The 21,015-nt window shown below is 41.5% G+C and overlaps 1 long non-coding RNA gene across 1 annotated transcript; it reads right to left on the bottom strand.

Moving 5' to 3' along the window:
• Positions 1–281: 281 nt before the first annotated feature.
• LOC112487722 (uncharacterized) lies at positions 282–21,006 on the bottom strand. The gene is made up of 2 exons (XR_003051071.1): positions 13,074–21,006; positions 282–1,251 (listed from the first exon to the last, which is right to left on the bottom strand). It is a non-coding gene; the product is annotated as an uncharacterized LOC112487722 (long non-coding RNA).
• Between the last annotated feature and the right edge of the window lie 9 nt (positions 21,007–21,015).

Genomic DNA, 21,015 nt, shown 5'->3' with positions numbered 1-21,015 from the left:
TCTCAACCCGCACCCGCCCCCCCCCCCCCCCGTCGCCCCTCCTTACTATCAGCATCTCTGTTCTTGCTGCTTCTTCAAAGTGTCTCAAAAACAACAACTCTGGAGTTCTACTTCACATCCTTATTTATATTTCGTTTCTATCAGTAGCAGACAAATGCTCACATTATCTCAATGCTTTTTTTCCATGGATGTGACAACCGCCCTCACATTAGATCCAAGACAAATCAACTCTACAGACCAGTTCTGTAAGGTCCAAACTGAGGACGTTCAAACAAGTGTTGTTTTTTTTTTTTTGAAGATAAACAGTGTTTATGCATTGCTGGAGCCAATGTTGTCGATGTAATCTGACATTGATGCAGGTCACGTTGAGGTGCTCGTCATGATCGACCTTGATTTCACTTGAAATGACTACGGTGCTGCTAACGCGGCGAGAGCCGGTCCGAGCCACCGCAGGTATCGGCTCATTTCCTGTGGAGCACAGATGATGTCGATGTGATACCAACCCCCAGAGTCCAAGCCTGTTGGCCTCTGTGGCTGCATTTTATATTTCTACGCAACTCTCTGGGTTTGTTTGATTAATAAGTAACACTTTTCTTTTGTTTTTTACTCCGATTTTCTTGTTGGTCTCTGCCGAGTGGACCTCTGACAACACGTGCAAACTGTTGATTGGACATTTTTTAAATTGACTTCAGATGTTCCAGCTCTAATATGCAAACAGGCAACACTAATGTACCTAAAACCCCAGTCAGGTATCTTCTACAAACGCCTGTTTTTTGACCTGCTGTAAACAGTGATTTCTGGATCTCGTTAGCATGCTGTCGCGCTGTTCTCTTTCCAGGTTTGTGTTCATTCGGAGTAGAATTAGTTCAGTTAGAGCGAGTTCGATGAGAGCAGACTGAAGAGCATCGATCTGTGATGTATCCTCCCGTCATTCCTCCTTTTCTGCCAGTGTTCACTTGTCACATACTGTACATACTGCGCCTCCTAACGGTTGTGTTTGGATCACGTTCAGATGCCACGTGTTTATGTTGAGTATCACGTTTTTTCCCAGTGGCTACTTTGGTACAGCAACAGAACTTACAGTTACACAGTAGATTTTTTTTTTTTATCTTATGCTACAGTGTAAAGCGTCTGTCAAACGAGTCACGCAGCAATAAGAGAGACGGTAGAGCTTACGTACCCTGCAGCGACGATCCCCTGATGTTGTCTGATCACAGCCAATCAGCCATCAAGTCCATGATGTGGCGGAAACTGAAACCACAAAGAGAAAAAAAAATCTGAGTTCAGGATGTAAATAGTATCTTCTAAAAATGACTGTGATGATCATGTTTTTTTTTTTCTTTAATGCACCTCATTGCTAGTTTTTACAGTGGCGCAGGCCTGCCGACCCCCCCCCAAAACCACCACCACCACACAAAAAAGTGATTTTAATACTGTAAATGAGGCTTATGGAATGTTTTTATTTTTCAAATATTGGACTTGTTATAAAATTATACTCTGCAAAAGACAATTTAAAATCAGGCTTTGTGTGTAATTCTTAGAACATGTTAATCATGAGGTTTTTTTTTTTTGTTTTGTTTTTTTTTATAAATTGGGGAATTTCAATTTGTTCTGATGCACTGATCTGCCTGTAAGTCACTGAGTCACAGACTCATGACATGTCTGAGTAGCCATGTTCTGGTTGTGCCATATTTGTGTTCCGGATTGTTCCTGTTGTTTTAAATTTTATTATTTAATTTCTTTTTTTTTAATCTAACAGTTTTACTACAAAATATTACTACAGTTTAATGGCTATTTGTTCTCAAGCAAACATGATGATCATGAACAGAAGGTGTGAGCTTTCTTTGTCAAGGACTTTTCCTCGTCTTTTTTCTGATGTAATGGGATTTAAAATGGGTATCGTGCCACTTTATGTTGATCTTTATGCTGTGCAATAAATTATATTTCAAATGTGTTTTGATAAGAGTGTGTGCTGCTGTGTGGCCTACTTCAAACTGAATTATCTTATCTTACCCCGCTGTACAAATGAGGAGGTCAATCGATTAGCATCAACAAAGTTTTTTTTGAGAATATTTTTTGGCAATTGTTTCGTGCTGAACATGACAACAAACAATAAAAACAACACTTGTTACACACATGTTTTAGTATCTACTGATAAAACTATGAAAAGACACAATGACCAGAACTCCACTGCTCTACACCCTATTTATACCGACGTAAAAAATCATGGAAATCCCCAGACACTGTAAACGAACACTCTTTTAAACGGCATCCAACCTTTTGTCCACATGGGGGCAGTGTTTAGCAGTAGTAAAGCTCTGCGAGGGCCACACTGAGCACACAGTAGACTCCAACACACCTGCAGTTGCTGACCTCCACTAAATGATACTGAACTTTGACCTCTAGCCAGTGTTGTGGATGATTTCCAGTCCCAGGTCATGTTTTTCCTACACTCACTCCTGACACTGACCTGTTCCTCAGAGTTGATTACAGAGGGAACCGTATGGAAAAACTCACCGACACATTGTTCTGTTTTCCTCCTGTCTCTTTTCTTTTTTTGCTTTATGTCTAAAGTGCGTGAACACATCCACAGCTGTTAACTGATCACAGCTGAGTTCTTTCTCTCTGAGCCAGACGACAGCTCACATCACATCACACTAATGACGAGCTGCAGTTTTCACTCCAGCCATGTGATTAAGAGTAAACATCTAGCATTTGATAGAGTGTTTAATAATCTACAAAACAAAGTTGGGACCTGTTGATGGAGGAGAGAGGGAGAGAGGGAGGGAGGGAGAGAGAGAGAGAGAGAGTATACAGAATGGATGAGAGGGTCAGGGAAAAAGAGAGAGTGAGAGAGAAAAAGAGATTTGATGGATGGATGGATGGATGGATGGATGGATGGATGTATATTATGAGAGTATAGGTACAGACAGAGAGAGAGAGAGAGAGAGAGAGAGAGAGAGAGAGAGAGCTACAGCCCCTGCTTTTTTCCTCTGGTTACACCAACAGCAGTGTGGAAACTCCACAGAGAAGCTGGATCACGGATCATGGTGGGATTTGTTTTTTCTCTTTTTCCCCTCACGGCGCAGGTCGCCCCTGTTTTGAAACCATCCCTACTTCACAGTCATCACAGTAAAGACAAATCTGAGCTGTTTGCTGCTAAATGGACCGTCACAGTGAAATGATGACTTTGGCCAACGTTGCTTATTTCAATTGTCTTTACTTTTCTTTCTCTCTCTCTTTTTTTTTTTACAAAAAAAAAACAAAAGACCAAACCGACCAACAACAGACTGCAGTATCTGTCAGACATGATAAATAACTGCACTACTGTTTCTTTTTATAATAATGGCAACACAAATACAACACATTTATGTGTAAAAACATTAAAAGCACCGTAGGCCAAAACAACAAAGTCCATTGTTAGGTGAGAGAGCAGTGTGCCAAAAGTGTTAACTCAGCAACAACCAGACTCACTGTTGTTTTGACAAAACAAAGCAGAAATGGGCGATTGTTCAGCTACACCAAAAATAATAAAAAGCATTGAAAAATTAATAAAACATTTATTTTAAATTATCTCTCTGTTCTTCCTTATGCTTTAATCTATACAACAGAATCATAGCAGTACAATGATATGGTTTCATCTTCCACCACCAATCTTTGGATATGCCCTAAACAGTCCAGCAGTCCATCACAGAGCCACATATATTCACACTCACATTCACACCACGGGTCCCCACAGAGCCACATAATTTCACACTCACATTCACACCACGGGTCCATTCAGAGTGAAACATTAGTCTATTCCTGTGTGTTTTTGGAAGAAAACCATATTAACTATTAAAAAAAAACAAACACACAAAGAGAACTTATGAACTCTGTATGAAAAGACCAGGACTGGGGATAAAAACATGTCCTTGCTGTAAGGCAAGTGAGCCACCTTGTGGTCCCTTGATGTCATTATTCAAAACATTAATATCCAAACAGAAATGAATGACTGAACATTATTCTCAATACCAAACAGAGACGCCACCTGTTGTCCTGCATGCAACACTACGCTAAGAACCAGGGCGTGGCTGTACCTCAGTGTGTACTCCCAGAGAGTTGTGGGTTTGATTCCAGGCTAAGTAAGTCATTTAACTATCAAACATTCTTCAACCCCCTGCAGTACCTCTGCGGTCACCCTAAGGGCCAAGAACCCCATGTTGAAGACCATGAGTCTCTAATTCTGCCTTTGTTTTATCCTCCTCTTATCCATCAGTGCAAGTTAAGAGACCGCAGCCACATGTTGGACATCATCAACTCACTACAAAAGGGGAAGATCACTCATCTGTGTGTATCTCAGGCTGCTGTCCCACCAGATCTCACTGCGTCTCACTGCGTCTCACAGACACTGAAGGATCAGCAGCGTTAAGTGTGTGGACAGAAACAAGAGTCTGTTTGATATCAGAGGGTGAACAGGTGTGCAAACCTGAATCCGTCCTCCTTTGTTGCTGAGCGTCTCATCGTGTTGACAGTACGACCTGCACCGCAGCCTCGTGGGGTTTTTCCTGCACTGTTGTGTCGTGGGGTTTCACCCCGCAGCGATGACGGGAGGAGTAACGTTTGAGGCTGAGCTCTGACATGCAGCTGACAGATGCGGCGGTGAGGTTTTTGATGCACGTGAAATCCTGAATGTTCATCTTTAAGAGATCTGAAAATACTTTCATACTTTGATGTGAGAACAAGAGGCCGATTTAACTGCTCATCAGTACAAACCCTAAACAGTCTTTTTGGTTTTTTCTCCTTTCATGGTTATGAAATATGCCGTATCTTAATCTTTACCCTAAATCTAGTCTGACAGTAATTCTGATCCAGTCCAAAACGCAATACTAACCTCAAAATACCCTCTAAATCAGTGGGTACTTGGCAAAACGTCCCTCAAAGTGTCCCCAAAACAATGTCCCCAAATACATACGTTGCTATACAAGAAACAGAGCAACATTAACCGTTTCAAACCGTATCTCTAGCCATCACCAAACATTTTTTATACCATTAACATAGCATTAGAAAAGTCCTGGACTGTTCTAAACACACATTATGAAGCTCACGCCACGACGGCAGCCGCACTGAGGCCACCATCGGCTACGACCTCAAAGACAAACGGCTGAATTTAAACACATCACTAGACGGAGGAAAATAAACTCAACAGGATTCCTCAGTAGCAGCGAGCGAAGAGGGAAGAGCCCAGTGCCAAATACATGTCTGGTGAGAGGACGTGAGATATTTTACTATATTTTACTGCAAATAATATTGTCTTTGTTTGTCTATGCAACAGTGACAGGCAGAATAATTAAACACTCCACTGGATGGCAGCAAATAGCTTTAAAAAACAACAACAAACAAATCAAAAAGAAACTGCTGAAAATGTCGGTGTGGTTTCTTTCTTCAATTCCTGTGAGCATATGTCACATGTTTAACTAAACAGGTTTCATATAAAGCAAGTCAATTGACAGTAATTTAAAACTAGACGATCACTATACTTTATTATACATACCGGGATTGGGAATTCTTTGTTCGGTGATGCACCGTAGGAAAAAAGGTTAGGTTTTTTTTTTTAAATGGAAGATCAAACAGAATGCCTGTATTATTTAGCTTACAACGCAACAACAAAACACCTTGGTCTATAAAGGGTACAAAATAAGGGGGCACCGTTTGTATACCATGAGGAATACTAGCCTTAAAATGGAAGTAATTCCAGGAATGGTCAGACAAACGTACCGAGATCTTGTCGGCCCCATCCCCACACACAGAGAGAGAGAGAGAGAGAGAGAGAGCTCCCTCTCCCACACCTTTTTTTTTTTTTTTTTAATTTAACCTAATATCTGTCCAAACAACTGGATGAATGGATGTGCACTGACACTTCCACTCTCCAGAGATTTGATCCCTATTGGCTCTGATGGACCACAGACATTCCCAGCAGCACCGGCAGGTCAGTGTTTTCAATTATCTTGTCAAATGTCCCAACATCTGGACAGATTGGCACCAGGCACTGCATCAACACCGCTGTTCAGAAGGTGCCCCCCTGTGGAGTCCCTCTGACATTTCCTCTCACACCACCATAAGGTTCACATTTGCCGTGGACTGAAACGATTGCCATTAAATTGAAATGATTGCCATGAAATTTATTACAGACATGCCTGACTCCACAGAAGAGGAAACGACTTCCATTAATAACATGGGGTCAAATGTTATTTATTTTTAAAGTAAGAGCTGAACTTTAATGGATCCACTCTCATATAGATTCATTATTTTCTGTCTTTTTTATTCATTTTTTTTTTTCATGTTATTTTGCCCTTTTCCCCCCCACTCGATGGACATTTTCCTCCCTGCTCATCAGTCCTCCTTTTTGGCAGCTTCCCTCAGACTCACACTTTGTCACATTTCTCTCCCCCACTCTCACATAACTTCCTCCCTCTTGTCCCTGCATCATCCTTCTATCCATCTCCTCGCCCTCCCTCGTCTCCTCTGCCTCTCCTATCGTACTTCCCTCCTAATTCTGCCATCTTACCAGTATACTGTGAGTTTGGGCCTCTCCGTGACCACGCGCTCCCCCCAGTTTATTCTCTCCACACCATTATCCATCATCCTCTATTGGTCCATTCATCACTTAGTCGGGAAGCCATTGGTTAATTCATCAAGCTGCTCGAAGCCCCACAGCTGCAGACAGCAACCAGCAAGGGCCAGGAATGTATTAGCTCACAGTTAGGTCCCTAATGTTGCACGGCACTTGAGACTCCGCAGTGCAACTGTACAGAGACGGTGAAAAAAGGTTTTCCCAGAGGCAAGACCTCTTTGATGGAAGCAATTACGAACACTACATTTTTACACAATACAATTCTGATAAGAAATGCGTCTGTTGAAATACATGGGCTGAGACGCATTAGCCGTGCTGCTGCTTTCATGTTTCATAGAAACTCTGAAAAATGTCAGAGATGTTGACACACCTGACTACCAAGCCAGAATGAATGCAGTTTTAATGAGGTGGTGAGAATCTGAATTTATACTGCGGCTGCCAAAAATACTTGTGATTGTTTGCCTGGCATTTGTTATTTGGTAAGATCATACAACGTGTCAGACACGATGTTGACTCCACATCCATCTTCTGAGGTCGAATTTGGCTCTCACAAAACAGGACAGGAAATAAATAAATAAATAAAAATTACCCAGAGTTAGGTGGTTCTGGAAACCTGCAGATGGTTTGTGTCTGAGGTTGAAGCCATGAAGAAATATTAACACTGTCAAAAAGACTAAAAAAATATGTAAAATTAAATTAACAAAACTATTCACGTCAACATTTTTTCCAAAATTTGTTCCAAAATTTTGAATTTTGTAACATTATCGTCAATTCAAATCCACTGTCTTTGCCTGTGATGCCTTTAAAAAAGCAGCAGTACACTGATATTTGATATTTGAGTCCCAGAAATATTCTTTATGTACTTGGCTTTAATTCTATTTTAGCTGGAGGAATATGATACAAACACACAGTCCTGGCATGAAGAGAAAGAGAAACATCTGAATGAGGAACTGTTGCATTCTTCGAGTTACACACAAATGTGTACATGAACAAAACAAACGCAAACTAATACACGTGTGTTCACATGCAAAAGGGAAAACCACATGCATATTTAGGATCTTTTAACACTGTAGGAATAAAAAATACACGGAATTCATACAAAAGTATATTGCATTTACTTAAAAAAAAATCTTTGAAACAAATTTTCACAGCAGAATCCTGGAACCAATCTAGATGCACAAGAATCAGAACAAACTAATCCACATAAAACAGCAAGGCACGATATAAATATTGTCACATCATTAACAATGGTGTACAGCCACACAGCTCAGTCGGTCCTCAGTGCTACAAGTTACAACACCCTGAAAATAACACAAAAACTTAGCTCCTCTGCAGACCGCCCTGCTGTGATGATGCGTTTAAACTACACTCACTAGTTTCCTAATCTGACTGCATTAACTTAGTTCAAAAAAACATTTGTTTTGCTATACATGCGATTTTTAACTGTATGTATAGCGCCTCCTGCAGAGGCAAAAGGGGAAACCACATGCATATTTAGGATCTTTTAAATACCTTTTAAATCTAACCATTACTCTTCACATTATCTTCAGGTGACATTAACTCGGTTCTTAACATTAATACTCAGTCAATGCTCATGAACGACACAGACCTGACGCCGATGTTGTTCGATTGTTACCAGGTCAAACCTCCAGCCACATGTGAATCAACAACGTCGATCTTTTTCTGTGAGCTTTCTGTCAGCTTCTGCAGAGACGTGTCATGTAAATGTCAGCTTCTGCAGAGACGTGTCATGTCATCACAGACAGCACTCTTGACCTCACAGCTGACCTGCGTGGTCTTCAGGGAAGTCTGCCAGACCATCTTCACCCCTGGGTTCGACAAACATTTTCATTGCCAATGACCCGCTAAAAATAAGTCAATGTCAAGCAAGAAAACAAGGCTCTTTTTATTCTCTTTTTGACTTTTTGGACTCAGGTGACGCTCTTTTTCTCGGCCACAGTGATACATTTGTGTGATTACCCAACAGGGGCCACAGCTGTCAACTCCAAGAATGAAATATTAATATTTACTCAGTTTCTACCCCAGGGAATATTAGGGCTGAAAGGCCAAGTTCAACCAATTTACAAGAAACATATTTTTACTCTCTTCCACTGGCATCGAAAACATGCAACATACAGTCGCTCACACGTTACACGACGTGTTGACGTTTTCATTAAAGTGGCCCTTTTTAGCATTGTTGCTCACGCACATGCACTTTATAAAATAAAAGTCTCTGAAATTATTTCATTATTTTAAATGATGTGTTCTTGGATTTTAGGATAATTTTAGAATAGTTACATCGCTTAAAGAACAGAATAATAAACAAACCTTAGTAGTTGTGTCAAAATTTAAGGAAAAATTTGTATTTTTTTTACTAACTGTGACAACTGTATTTTGACATGGACTTCTGCAGGTAAAATACATTAGAATAATTTAATTCATTCTGTTTAATTCTTTTTTTTCCATGTCCAAGATTGCTTGGACATGTACTGAAGACAGAGAGCTGAGATTACGGACCAAGAATGTTGGAGATAGAGCTGCCAGGCGAGAGGAACGCAGAAACACACCCAAAAGGATCTACGAATGTTGTGAAAGACCACATGCAGATGGTCGGGGTAACAGTGAGGGGAGGCAAAAGATAGAGAAACGGAAGGTGCTGTGACCCTGGAGGGAGCAGCCCAAAAAAGGAGAAAAAGCAGAAGATAAACAATAAGGAATAAGCTGAACAAATTCAAATACACAACAGAAAAAAACAAATATATATATATATATATATATATATATATATATATATACACATTCCCTTTAAGCACACGTATCCCAATGCGACCACATAAGTCCATTTTGAGTCCATTTTGTGGAAAACCACCAAAAACAGCACAGAGCTCTTCCCTAAACTATAGCACATTTGGTTTCCTTACAATATCACAAAAAACCCTGAACCATAATCTAAGGTTTTGTGGCCAGGATCCGGACATAGCTTCACCTTATTGAAAACAGCTTCCAGTGCTAGGGTCTGATAACACTTTTATTCCCTCTTCAGAAGCAGGAGGGTCATCCTGGGTAAGGCCTAAGTATTTGTAAAGCTCAGTATATGAGAAGAAGGTCGAGCCAAAGAGTGGTTTCACTGCTTAGTTAGACTTGAACTGTTCTCACAGAAGACAATGGAATCTCCTCAAACCAACAACAGGCCCTGACTTGTGTTTAACTGCACAAATGGAACAGAGATTGATTATTGTAAATCCTGAGATGTGGAAGAGTTGGTGTTTATCTAGAGAGGTTTATTTCCTGTTTTTATATCTATACACAGGAGGTTAGGAACCACTGCTCTAGACATTTTCTATAAGACATCATTTTTATATATATAAATAATTGTATTAATTAAAGATTGGATTTTTTTTTATTTTTGCACTATGCATCCCTGAGCCATTAAGATCTGTCACTGAAAATGGGAGTTGAACCAATGTCTTCACAGAGACTGAAGCCTAAACAAGTTTGTGATCCGTTCATATTTATACAGTATTTGTGTTTTTTCTCTTTTTTTTTCAGCCATTCGGCACCAAAAATAAAACCTTGTTATTCACGATGTGAAGATATTTGTTATTAAAACATTCCTGATCAGAAACAGTGGTTATTTTGGTTAAAGTTTGAGCTGAGGTTAAGTTAAATCTGAGGCATTTCATTTTTTTCATTCAAAATGTCTGTGCTTCGAATCAATGCCCCACATATTTCAACCTAATCCCCGGTGGACAGGAGGCTGAAACCTCCGGGACGACTGTCTCGACTCAGGACAAGCCAAACAAAAACAAATCTCGGAGAAACGCTGCTGGGTGACATTTCATCCCGGCTGTGATTGGATAATAATAGGTTGAATGAGTCCATGGGTACTTTCTGACAGCCGGACAGGACACAGAATTCTCTGGGCTCAGTCTGCCCTGTTACTGTATATGATGGCGTGTCACTTCCTGTGCAGCGGCCCATTTATCAGCCCGTGGCCACACAGCCTTCAGAGGTACGACGGGGCACAGCCGAGCGTCCGGTGCCAACATTAACAACAGCTTTCTTCAAGTGCCTCGTACTCCTCTGCCGCACCTGCTAGCGTGTCTCTGAGTACATGTGTGTGCTAAGCGTGTAACTACGTAAAACACATGTGGCGCTCATAGAGGCAGCCCCCTCGTCCCAGTCATGAATCACTCTGACCACACCTCAGCAGGCCAGGGCGGTTCAAAGGACAGACAGCGGAAGGATAAATATGTAATGACATGTGAGAGGGTGAATTATGGTGAAGCAGCCATGTTCACTACTGTCTACAGGGCCGTCTGCTCTTCAGGGAGATCACTGAATAAGGCGAGTTTACACATTATCTTAAAAAGAAAGGATCCTCGCCCAGTAATTCACCTGAACCTAAAACGATTAAGTTCTTAGTTCCACTTAATTTAAATAAATAAATAAAAGTTATTTACAAATTGTCATTTCATTGTTGCACATATTGATGATCAATGACCCTAGCACACGCAATTAAAAAAAGAAACTACTGTTCTTGGAAGTTGCTCCAAGATTCACAATAAGAAGAGCACCTAACAGTTATTCTCTTTGTAAGCATGGACAAAGTCGCGAGTTGGCCTCACGACTTTTTGTTGAACTTTGCAGGCATGGAAAAACTATGGCCCGAGGGCCGGATGCGGCCCCTTTGGCCTTTTAATCCGGCCCGCCAAACTTGTCCAAATTATAATATAATTTGTATTATCGTTATACTTTTTCCTGCAATGCACCTGTTTCCCCAATAGATGGTGTAGAAGAAAGCTTAAAGCATTTTTAGCATTTTAGCCTTTATGCATGACCTTTACATGCGAGTTACCTTTTTTCACACAAACCCTCCATCTTGCTACTCGACCCGGCACCCTGTCAAATTTTGGGACCCACTGTGGCCCGCGAGTCAAGTTCATGGACCTACTGTAGATGCCTGACCAACAGGAGGGTTTAAATGGACAGAGTGAGCAGAATGGTTGAACGTCATCAGACAAAAAAACCCGTCATAATTACAGGGGGTCCATGACTTACGGATTTACGCTAACCCAGTGGTAACACCATAAACTAGGACAAAAACATCAGATGAGTCTGACTTACACTTGGGAGCCATTATGAAGTACAACAAATTCCCAAAAAAACAACACAAATAGAAGTCAGCAAATGTAAACAAAACTGTCTGACTTATATAGAGCTGCATGATGAGGTGCTTGAAAGAACAAGACTTTCGTGATAAATTTATAGATGTTAATTTAACTGCGAAATGCTGTAGGTCGAAGACGTAGTAAACCGAGGACCGTCTGTATAGTTATTTGAGTTTTCAAGTAGCAAAAATAAACACAAAATGATTTTATAAAGGCAGTGATAAAAGTCGATGTCCAACACAAGTTCTAATCATAGTCCAAATCTGGAATAATCTGGAGTCCTTTCTTTTTCTACTTGCACTTGTAACAAATGTCGCCATTGTTTCTCGAGTGCGTTGATCATCTAATTCTCTACTCTAAATGAGGACATAAAGAAAGTGTCAACTGCAGCGATTGTTGATAAAACTCATTCAGGACAACTCCACTTTGTGGAGGAGCCTGACACTGGCTGTGTCCTGTCCACTCACACTCTCCCTCTGGGGCCCAACATGCCCCAGGACACAATGTCAAATTCCACATGGTTGAGCTACCTGGCTGGGTTATTATTGGCCTACATGCCTGACAGGACTTCAGGAACAGGAGACAAAGAGCAACTGTAGAGCTGATTAGCAAGGTGCTGGAGACGGACAGGGGCACGGGAAAGAACAAAAAACCCTGACAAGGACGAGAGACAGTCGACAACACATAGGGCAAAGGTCAAAGCTAAAAAAACATAGATAAAAAAAAGATAGAGCCGTGACTGACCAATGAGAGGCAGGATTTGTCCTCATTATAATCAGGAATAAAAATTTAAACTTGTACTGTTCTTGGTATTGGGAGTGAGGTATTTTTTTTTTTGGTTATTTTTAATTACTGTTGAAGAAAACAGTCAAAGTGATTCATACATAACTATTTTTTATATTTGCTCAATAATTAAATATGTTTTGTGGTTTCTGGATCGGTTTTCTCTTTAGATTACATTAGATTTAACTTCATTACACGTAGTACAAGGACATCAAATGCAGTTTTCTGCATAAACAGCTAAAAACTGAGCAGCAGTGGAAGGGTTAACAGCGTCAAACCGCACCGCCAGATTTAACTGTAGTTCAGCCAAAAGCAACCTCCAATAATACAGAAGCCAAAACACTGCGTCACAAAAGTTAAGAACGGGCAACCCATGTGATAAAACAAGTAAATCAGCAAAATCATTCACAAAGTCACAGGTGACTGCACACAGCACTGTGTGAGACCAAAGCAGCTCAAAAAACTCAATTCAACGCAGGTAAACAACGAGGACGAAAGCTGCTTACCTTTATAATGACTCTTGAAAACAGTCGCTCCTCCTCCTCGACCTGACATTCGCGGGGAATTAAAATAGCTGCAGTCATTAGCCAAAAGTGAGTCCCATGTCTCGGCTGGTGGGAGCCCGGGGGGTCCGCAGCGTTAGCCGTCAGTGAAGCCCGACACAAGGGTTGCAGGTTACAGTGATTCGCTCCACGGCAGCAGGGACGAGGGGAACACTGGCCGCGGGGCTGGAACTGCTCATGCGGGCCGAGGACAGGTGACAGCCAGGCAGGGTGCAGCGAGCGGCGGTGAACAGAGACGCGAGGCCAAAATCCACGCTCGTTCCAAGTATATCCGTATATAGGCGCTAAGTCTTTTACGGCGTCGAAGACGCTTTCGCCGAGGAAGTTGCGGTGGAAGTGGGTCGGGATGCTCACCTGGGCCCCATGTTGCGTAATCACAAAAACATGGCGTACGTCCATTTCCACTCTCACGTTCAAGGTCCTCGTGCACGAAACTTGCGTACGCACAAAAACGTAGCGTCACAGCAGTTCTAAAGCTAGCGTACGCACGTTTCTACAGCTGTTGTGCCTTTGGCGACACATAGAGGTGATGCTGGGAAATTCCTAATACAGTAATATCTTGAGATACTCGTATTTAAAATCATTTTTTCCCATAAGAAGTAACAGAAAAAAAATTAATTAATGAATCTGTTCTGGCACTCTAAAAAACTCCCTTATTAGTGGTAATAACAATGGAAGAAACATGTTTTTAACTGCTATAGAGACACACACACAAATAAATGATAGTATATATTTTTACTTTCCTATTCCTCCACAAATACACACATTACAGCCTGTGACAGAAATCACTCAGAGCTATAACAGTTTGTCATACCTACAGTTGTCTCGAAAATGTATATGAAGCAAACAGTATATGAAGCAAAATATAATGATCTTCTGGTTACAGATAACTCCCAGTTTCCTTGTTGACAGTCTGTTTAGTTGAACACAATGCTGATAAACCTGCAGGAATTGAAGAAAGACATGCTCATGCTGTACAGTTCTTGATTTTACCAGTGTCTTACAGCAAATTAACGTACATGCGGTGGCCCAGAACCACAATGATGAACACAGCACATTCTGAAGGTCAAACTGCATCATAGACTATAATACAGTATAATACAGTCAGAATATACTGTACATTAGCTACAAATGGTAATCATTCAAACTTTTTGCCAACAAGACATTTTCTTTCAGGATGCTCTCTCTCCTCTTTCTCATATCTGGTGTGTTTTTAGAGCTGACTTTCATAACTGACTTGGTGCCACATTATAATGAAATTTTCGTTTTAACATTTAGAATGTGTCAGGCAGTCATTAACGGGACAGCTGACTACCATTAGACAATATAACTCTGAGGAAAGTGTTTTCATAAATGTCCATTAAGGCACTTTTAGAGATGTTTTTACTGGACTCACACCTAATTCTTCTCTGCGTTGTGTCCAGAGAAGCAAGAATTTGAGAAGCTACTTAGGACGGAGGAGCATGAGATCATATCTGAATCAGCAGAGCTGTGATCCATAATAACCACAGGTTTCAGCCAGACGCTGTTGTGTTTGGAGGAATATGTGATGATCCAAGCCTGTTGTTTCCTCGGGGCAGGAGCTGGTGTGTTTGTAACCTCCTCCCACTCACTACACTCAGACACCCACTCACCTCCTCTGTGTCCTTACTCCAAGTCAGATTTCCTTGAAAGTTACCAATGAGTTACAGCTTTTCATACTGCTGAGGAGGAGCAAAGACAAAAAGAGGAGAGAAGGTCGGTGCTGCCAAACACAGCAGATGTTCAGCCGCGGACATTTGGTGTGAAGTGATTTAGATCCTTCAGTCAAGTGTTTATTTTTCTCCTGTTTAGTTGAACACAATGCTGCAGGAATTGAAGAAAGACGCGCTAAGATCTTCAACTCTTTCTTTTTTCTGTCACATCGACGATCAAAGACACATTATTTGCAGTAACAAAAAATAGTTTTCAGAGCAGTTAAGTGAAATCAGACCATTTTTTAAAACCTGATCATTTGCTGTGGCTACGAATCACTGCACTAAACCACGAGAACGTCGACATCCCGTCAGTCCAAGGATCGTGGCTCGTTCCTTGAGTCATAGATTGCTATCACTCAGACAGATCAAGTCTGAGTTCCAGAGTATGATAAGGTCTAAAAAATACCTGTTGTCTTTTCAGACTCCTGACCTATAATCACTCTCTCTCTCCCTCTCTCTCCCTCCCCCTCCATCATCTCCATGCTTTGATGTCAGTATCCCCCTCTCCTCTCACCCGTTCGCCTCCTCCACCCTCCCAGCCTGGTGCAAACTTCAGACACCCAGGTTTGCCCAGATTACAGGGTGGAGTCTGGAGCAGCCGAGCAAAACAATGATTTTTACATCGTTGTCAATACATTAAAGACATTTCTTTTTTTTCTCCTCTCTTGTCTGTGTCTAAACGGCTGTTACACCCGGTTTAGTACTAAAAACTAAAACTCCAATTGTCATACAACTATACCACATGTATTTAACAAAATATTCAGTCATTTAATTAAGAACAAAAATTAATATTGAGTGCACATCTTACACAAAGTAAAAAGTAAAATGATCTTTAATCTAAAGTAAAGTTTGTAAGAACAATTATATATATATATATATATATCCTGTATATCGATATAGATATATATTACGGAGTGTTCCATGACCTGGCCCCGATCCCTGTGTTTTTTTTTTTTTGTTAATTGCATTCCTAAAATTTTCTGCAACATTTACTAAATCCCCTGTTCCCTAAATCCTCTGTTAATAAAGCCTAGCCTTAAATAAAATGGAGAGATTTCCGCAGATACCAGACTCGCTGCCATGGAGCCCCGTCCCTCCTTAAACCTCACTATAATCGTCTTATCTTAAATACAGTGTCCACTCTACCCCAACACCCTAATCGTGACCCCAGCTTGCTCTCCAGCGTTCCCCTGATTCTGACCTCTCTCTCCACCCCTCCCCTTGTCCCCCCTGGCCGTGTCAGCATAACAAATGCACCTCCATCCCTAAGCCCAGCATGCAGCCGGGCCGTGATGGATGTGCACATCACAGCTGCAGTTTACAGAGCCTCCGTGAATACAGTGCAGCCACCCCAGACCCTGTCAGCAGAGTCCCCCACACTCGGCCTTTACCGCTGCACACAGAGGGGCTCTCGGCTAGTAACGGCCCCTAAAACCAGATAGTAGAGATGGTGGAAAACCTCATCCATAAATGTCAACCCCTCTCCCTCTGGCCCCCACCGCTCTCACCGGCATCAACCACAGAGAGTCTTAGTTCACCCAGGCACTTTATGGGGGTCGTACAGGAGAAAAGTATGGTGTGAAATCGAAGATGAATTGTTGTCACTGAAGAATGTGCTGCACAGACATTGAGGGTAAGTGCTTATTTTGTTTGTGCAATAAAATCTTTTTTTTTTCTCCACACTTTTTCTTCTGTAATAGTGTAATTTATGTGTTGAGCAACAGACCGTTAAACTGTAAATCAAACAGGGATTCTTAGGCATTTAGACACAATCCCTTAAACAATAAAGCTTCCATCAATAACCCCTAACCCTCCACAGGAACAGGCAGCAGTTTTCTATTGACAGACTGTTTTATTCTAAACACTGAAGCTGTACATTCAGACTGGAACCTGAGCTCTGCCTCTGAACTGAACCTCATCAGAAACAGGAATTACATGGACATGAATATGGTAACACACCTGTGTCTTAGGAACCTTTGGGGTGAGGACCAAAACACAGGTCCAATGAGTCATACAGGGACATTCTGGCTTTGGGACATGTTTGTCAAATGTATTGAAATTTTGGTTCCATTCGCTCATATAATATAGAAGATGATTGTCTTTATTGGCATTGAGCAGATACAACATAATTAAGAGTGAATCCCCTTTAAAAAAATAAAAAAACGTTTTATTTACTTTTCTTTTTTTTTCTTTTGGCTATGTTAAACGGTTAACACTTTTAACGATTTAGGCATTTTTTTCCCTTGGGAGATTTTGTTTTTATTTGTTAAGGCTAATCAATATATATTCGATTTGAAATATTTAGTTGCTTTGTATAGTAATATAAAAAAATTCAAAAACTTTCCAACTAGTTTTTGCTACTTTTATAGCTTTTATGTTTTTACTATTTCATTCACATTCACCAATGTTTTTCTTGAAAGATTTAGTAACATTATATGTAGCTGTTGTAAAAAGATATTGATGTTGCTTTTTTCTTTGACTTTCATGACTTAACTTTTAGCTTTTCGTCCTGTTAAATTTCAAAAGGTTGAAGATGTTTCTGCTACAGAAACCTGGCTGGACAGTTCCAAGTCAGATGATCTAAAATAAAACTTTTTTATTATTTATTTTAAACTTTTTTTTTTCATATTTTTTCGAGCTGCATGTGCAGACTAGAAGGCAGTGATCGGACTCTAAGCCCCTGAGATCAACCACCTGTGAGTTATCAAGGGCGGCCTGATAATCTCCCCTGCCCTGTATCTGCCCTCTCTCCCTCACCCCCACCTCCCCAAACACACACGCGGCCGAGGTCAGACACATGCTCTTACTCCTTAATACTAAAAACATCAGCATAACTGATCTGTGAAAACACTCGGCGGATGATAAAACGTGATTATCTGAGCAATGAGCAGGTACGGCTGCACGTCTTCTTGTGCGATCCATTTCACAACGCCGCGTGTTATTATCAAACACAATCAAAATATTTCTCCCGTCTGAATGTGAGGTTCAAAGACCTCCAGGCAGTGAAAATAAACCGTCCTCATTGGGCTGATGAGGGGGGATTTTTTCTTCTTCTTCTTCCCCCCACTGTATTACACACTTCAGAGGAGCAGGAGCAGGTGAGGACCTCATGATGCAAATCAAGGGAATATGAGCCTGGCAGTAGACTGTAATTTCCTCATCAAAAAGAAAGACACACTGTCACAAGAGCGGCTTCAGTCCAAACCACATCTCAACAGGTAATTAGACATCATCCGTTCCCTCTTTAACCAAACCTACACTGAGGCTCTTTCTGGGCCCAGAACACAGGAGCCAACATGTCAGCCACACACTGCAGCCTCACAGCACCTCGACACTTCATTTGGAATTCTTCACTTGCTCCTTTTGACCTGTTTTTTTCTGCCGTTTACTCTTACGGACATTCGCACTGAAACGCAGGTAAACCAATCCAACAAGGGAACCTATTCTTCGGAAGGATCACTAAATTTCAGGCGTAATTTAATTCCCGCATGCCTCTGTCGCATAACGGGGGCTACGTGTCTCTGAGGTACAACACCGCTGTAAATAACGGTCTGGGGGCTTCACCACCACTCATCTGGCCATTATACCTTTACAGTAGAGAAACGTAAAGGAACTGCAGTCATAAATACACTTGGTCCAACAGGGCCGTAACGACTCCACGGACGCGAGTTACGGCCGCGCAGAGGCGTCCGCATAAATTAAATATCATAAAGCCGTAAAATAAAAAATCTGGTACACAGGTTTCTAAAAATGAACAGTTCTGTCTCTGGGACCAGAATGCACCACCCAGTCATAGAAGTTATTGTGTTTACTTGGAGGATATGTGAGGTCAGGCTGTAGGTGAACCAAACATTAAAACTTTATCGATGAAAAACCTCATTTGATAAAAGTCAAACACAGTGCAGTGAACACTTGATGGAGATATCGTGATAAAACCCGTCAAGGCCGTTGGACACGCCCGGGAGACGTGTCTCCACATGATGCAGTGTTATTAAAATCATCACCTTATAACCAGTGTCTCAGAAGACTTTGTCTTCCTCTGGTTTTTATTTGATTAAAAACAGAGATGGAATGTTTAATAACTGATCAAACCGTCATCAGCTGAACATCAAAAGATACTTTGTTCTTTGACAAACTACGAGCCAGATAAGAGCCGGACATATTAGTCTGACATCGTCTGGTGATGAAAAGGTATGGACTGGAGAAATGACTCACCGCCTAGTCCTCAGCCCCTCCTGTCTCCCCCAGCTCTGGATACATACATTATGTCACACGTCTGTTTTCGTTGGTGTTGAGCCAGAACAGACAGACTCTTCACATCAGCTGTCACAATGAGTCTCTGTCTGAGAGAAAACTTTAAAGAGGAACTACAGTGCTGCAAATCAAAAAAAGTTGCTAAAACAAGATCCACAAATCAGTGGATCAGGGGAAATGTTTTGGTGCCACATTTTCAGTAGACAAATTTTCATAAATATGTTGGTTCCGTAAGAACAACTAACAGAGTGGAAGACAAATGACTCTCCACCAGATGTAAAAAAGCCACTAATTTTACACATAACCAAAGGCCAGCCCCCTCCCCCCAACATGACCATCCCCATAAATAATAATAAAGATATGAAATAAAATAACAAGGTTAAGGTTTTTGTGTAAATACTTCAAAATTCTGACTGCACTCACAGTATGAGTAGTAAAATGGCACCAGTTAAAACAATAGAAAACAGTAAAATATAATATAATATCAGATCAGATTACAGTGTGGTGATAGTCCCCGGCACAGGACAGGGTCACGGCCAGGTCAATCAACTAATGAGACACAGGGGAAGGGGTTTGATTCAGTTCTATTTTCAACACGGAGCCCCGGCAGAGCAGAGAACTATTTATTTGTATTTTGTTTTATTCTGTTATTGTTTTTTGGTGTTTTTTTCCCCCCTTTGGTTGCAGCAGTGCGCCTCCAGCAGGTGGCCCCCAAGAGACTGCTTTAGTAGCCACAAACATTTTCTGTCTAAAAGTAAACATCCGTAATGTTGTGTCCCAACTAAACATTTTTGTATTTTGAGATTCGAACAAAGGTCACCTGTTGGTGTGCGGAACAGACGATGTCCGTCAGAGTTTTTTTTTCATGCTGCAGTGACCCAGACCCAGTCTTGTGTTCTGGTCTTAGTTACACATCACATCACATGCCCCACCCCGGTAATCCCACACCACTTCCCTGAAATTTATCGTTTTCAGATCAGTGGAGGAGGGAATGGGTGAGGAGCGGGGGGGAAGAGGGGAGAGGAGGGAGAGATGAATTGAAAGGAGAACAGCGTGACCTCCTTTGATCTGCTCTGAAGGTCTTCCTTATTCCCGCCTGCCCTCTGACTGCCTCCTCCAGTCTCATGTGCGTGTTCTGCCCTGCCAACCACCTGTCTGCAGGTATGAAATTAGAGAGAGAGAGAGAGAGAGACTCTGGGCTGGACCACACCCGTCTGTCCTCGTCTTCGCCCCTGCTTATCTCACCATCCTGATCTGCTGTCAACACGTCTGTCAGCATCAAAATCTCAAAGTCAGTCTCGGAGCTGGGGTGAAATGATACGGAGACAGAGGTGATCACAATCAGACAAGAGATCCTGCAATCCAGGGGTGTTTAAAACAAAAGCTTTTCTTTGAAAGGCCGCACGATAAAGCCTGATAACTCTAAAGCTGAGTTTAGGTTCAACAGAGCTTAAAGCTCCACCTAACATCACCTGCTGTGGGCATGAGGAAACACAGTTTTCCTTCCAAGAATTTCAGGGAGCAAACAGCTGTACTTTCAAGTGTGATGTAGATCAGAGCTCCTACGCTGGAAACTGACGTTACATTTGACAAATATTAATTCATCACTTCTGATAAGGACGATGTTTAGGCCAGTTGCAGATAGGAGCTGTCATGATTATCAAGATTAGGACAAATCCTTGGCCCTCTCCGTCCAAGTCCTGCTGTAAACACGTTGATTCTTCTGTGACATTTTGTTGGAAGCTACAAATCGGAGACATCCTGCAGATCATGTCCACTTGTTAAATTATCTACCGCTGCAGATTTGGACAAAGTGCAAAAAATAGCTGAGGCTTCTCTGTGGCTAGGGGAAAAAAAACACAACATGGTGTGAATTCAGCAATGACAAATGAGAG

This window comes from Cynoglossus semilaevis, chromosome 11 (assembly GCF_000523025.1).
Source record: "Cynoglossus semilaevis isolate Cse_v1.0 chromosome 11, Cse_v1.0, whole genome shotgun sequence".
Taxonomy (NCBI): domain Eukaryota; kingdom Metazoa; phylum Chordata; class Actinopteri; order Pleuronectiformes; family Cynoglossidae; genus Cynoglossus; species Cynoglossus semilaevis.
The sequence above is the reverse complement of the archived record's forward strand: the minus strand, read 5'-3'. Positions and strand labels throughout refer to the sequence as shown.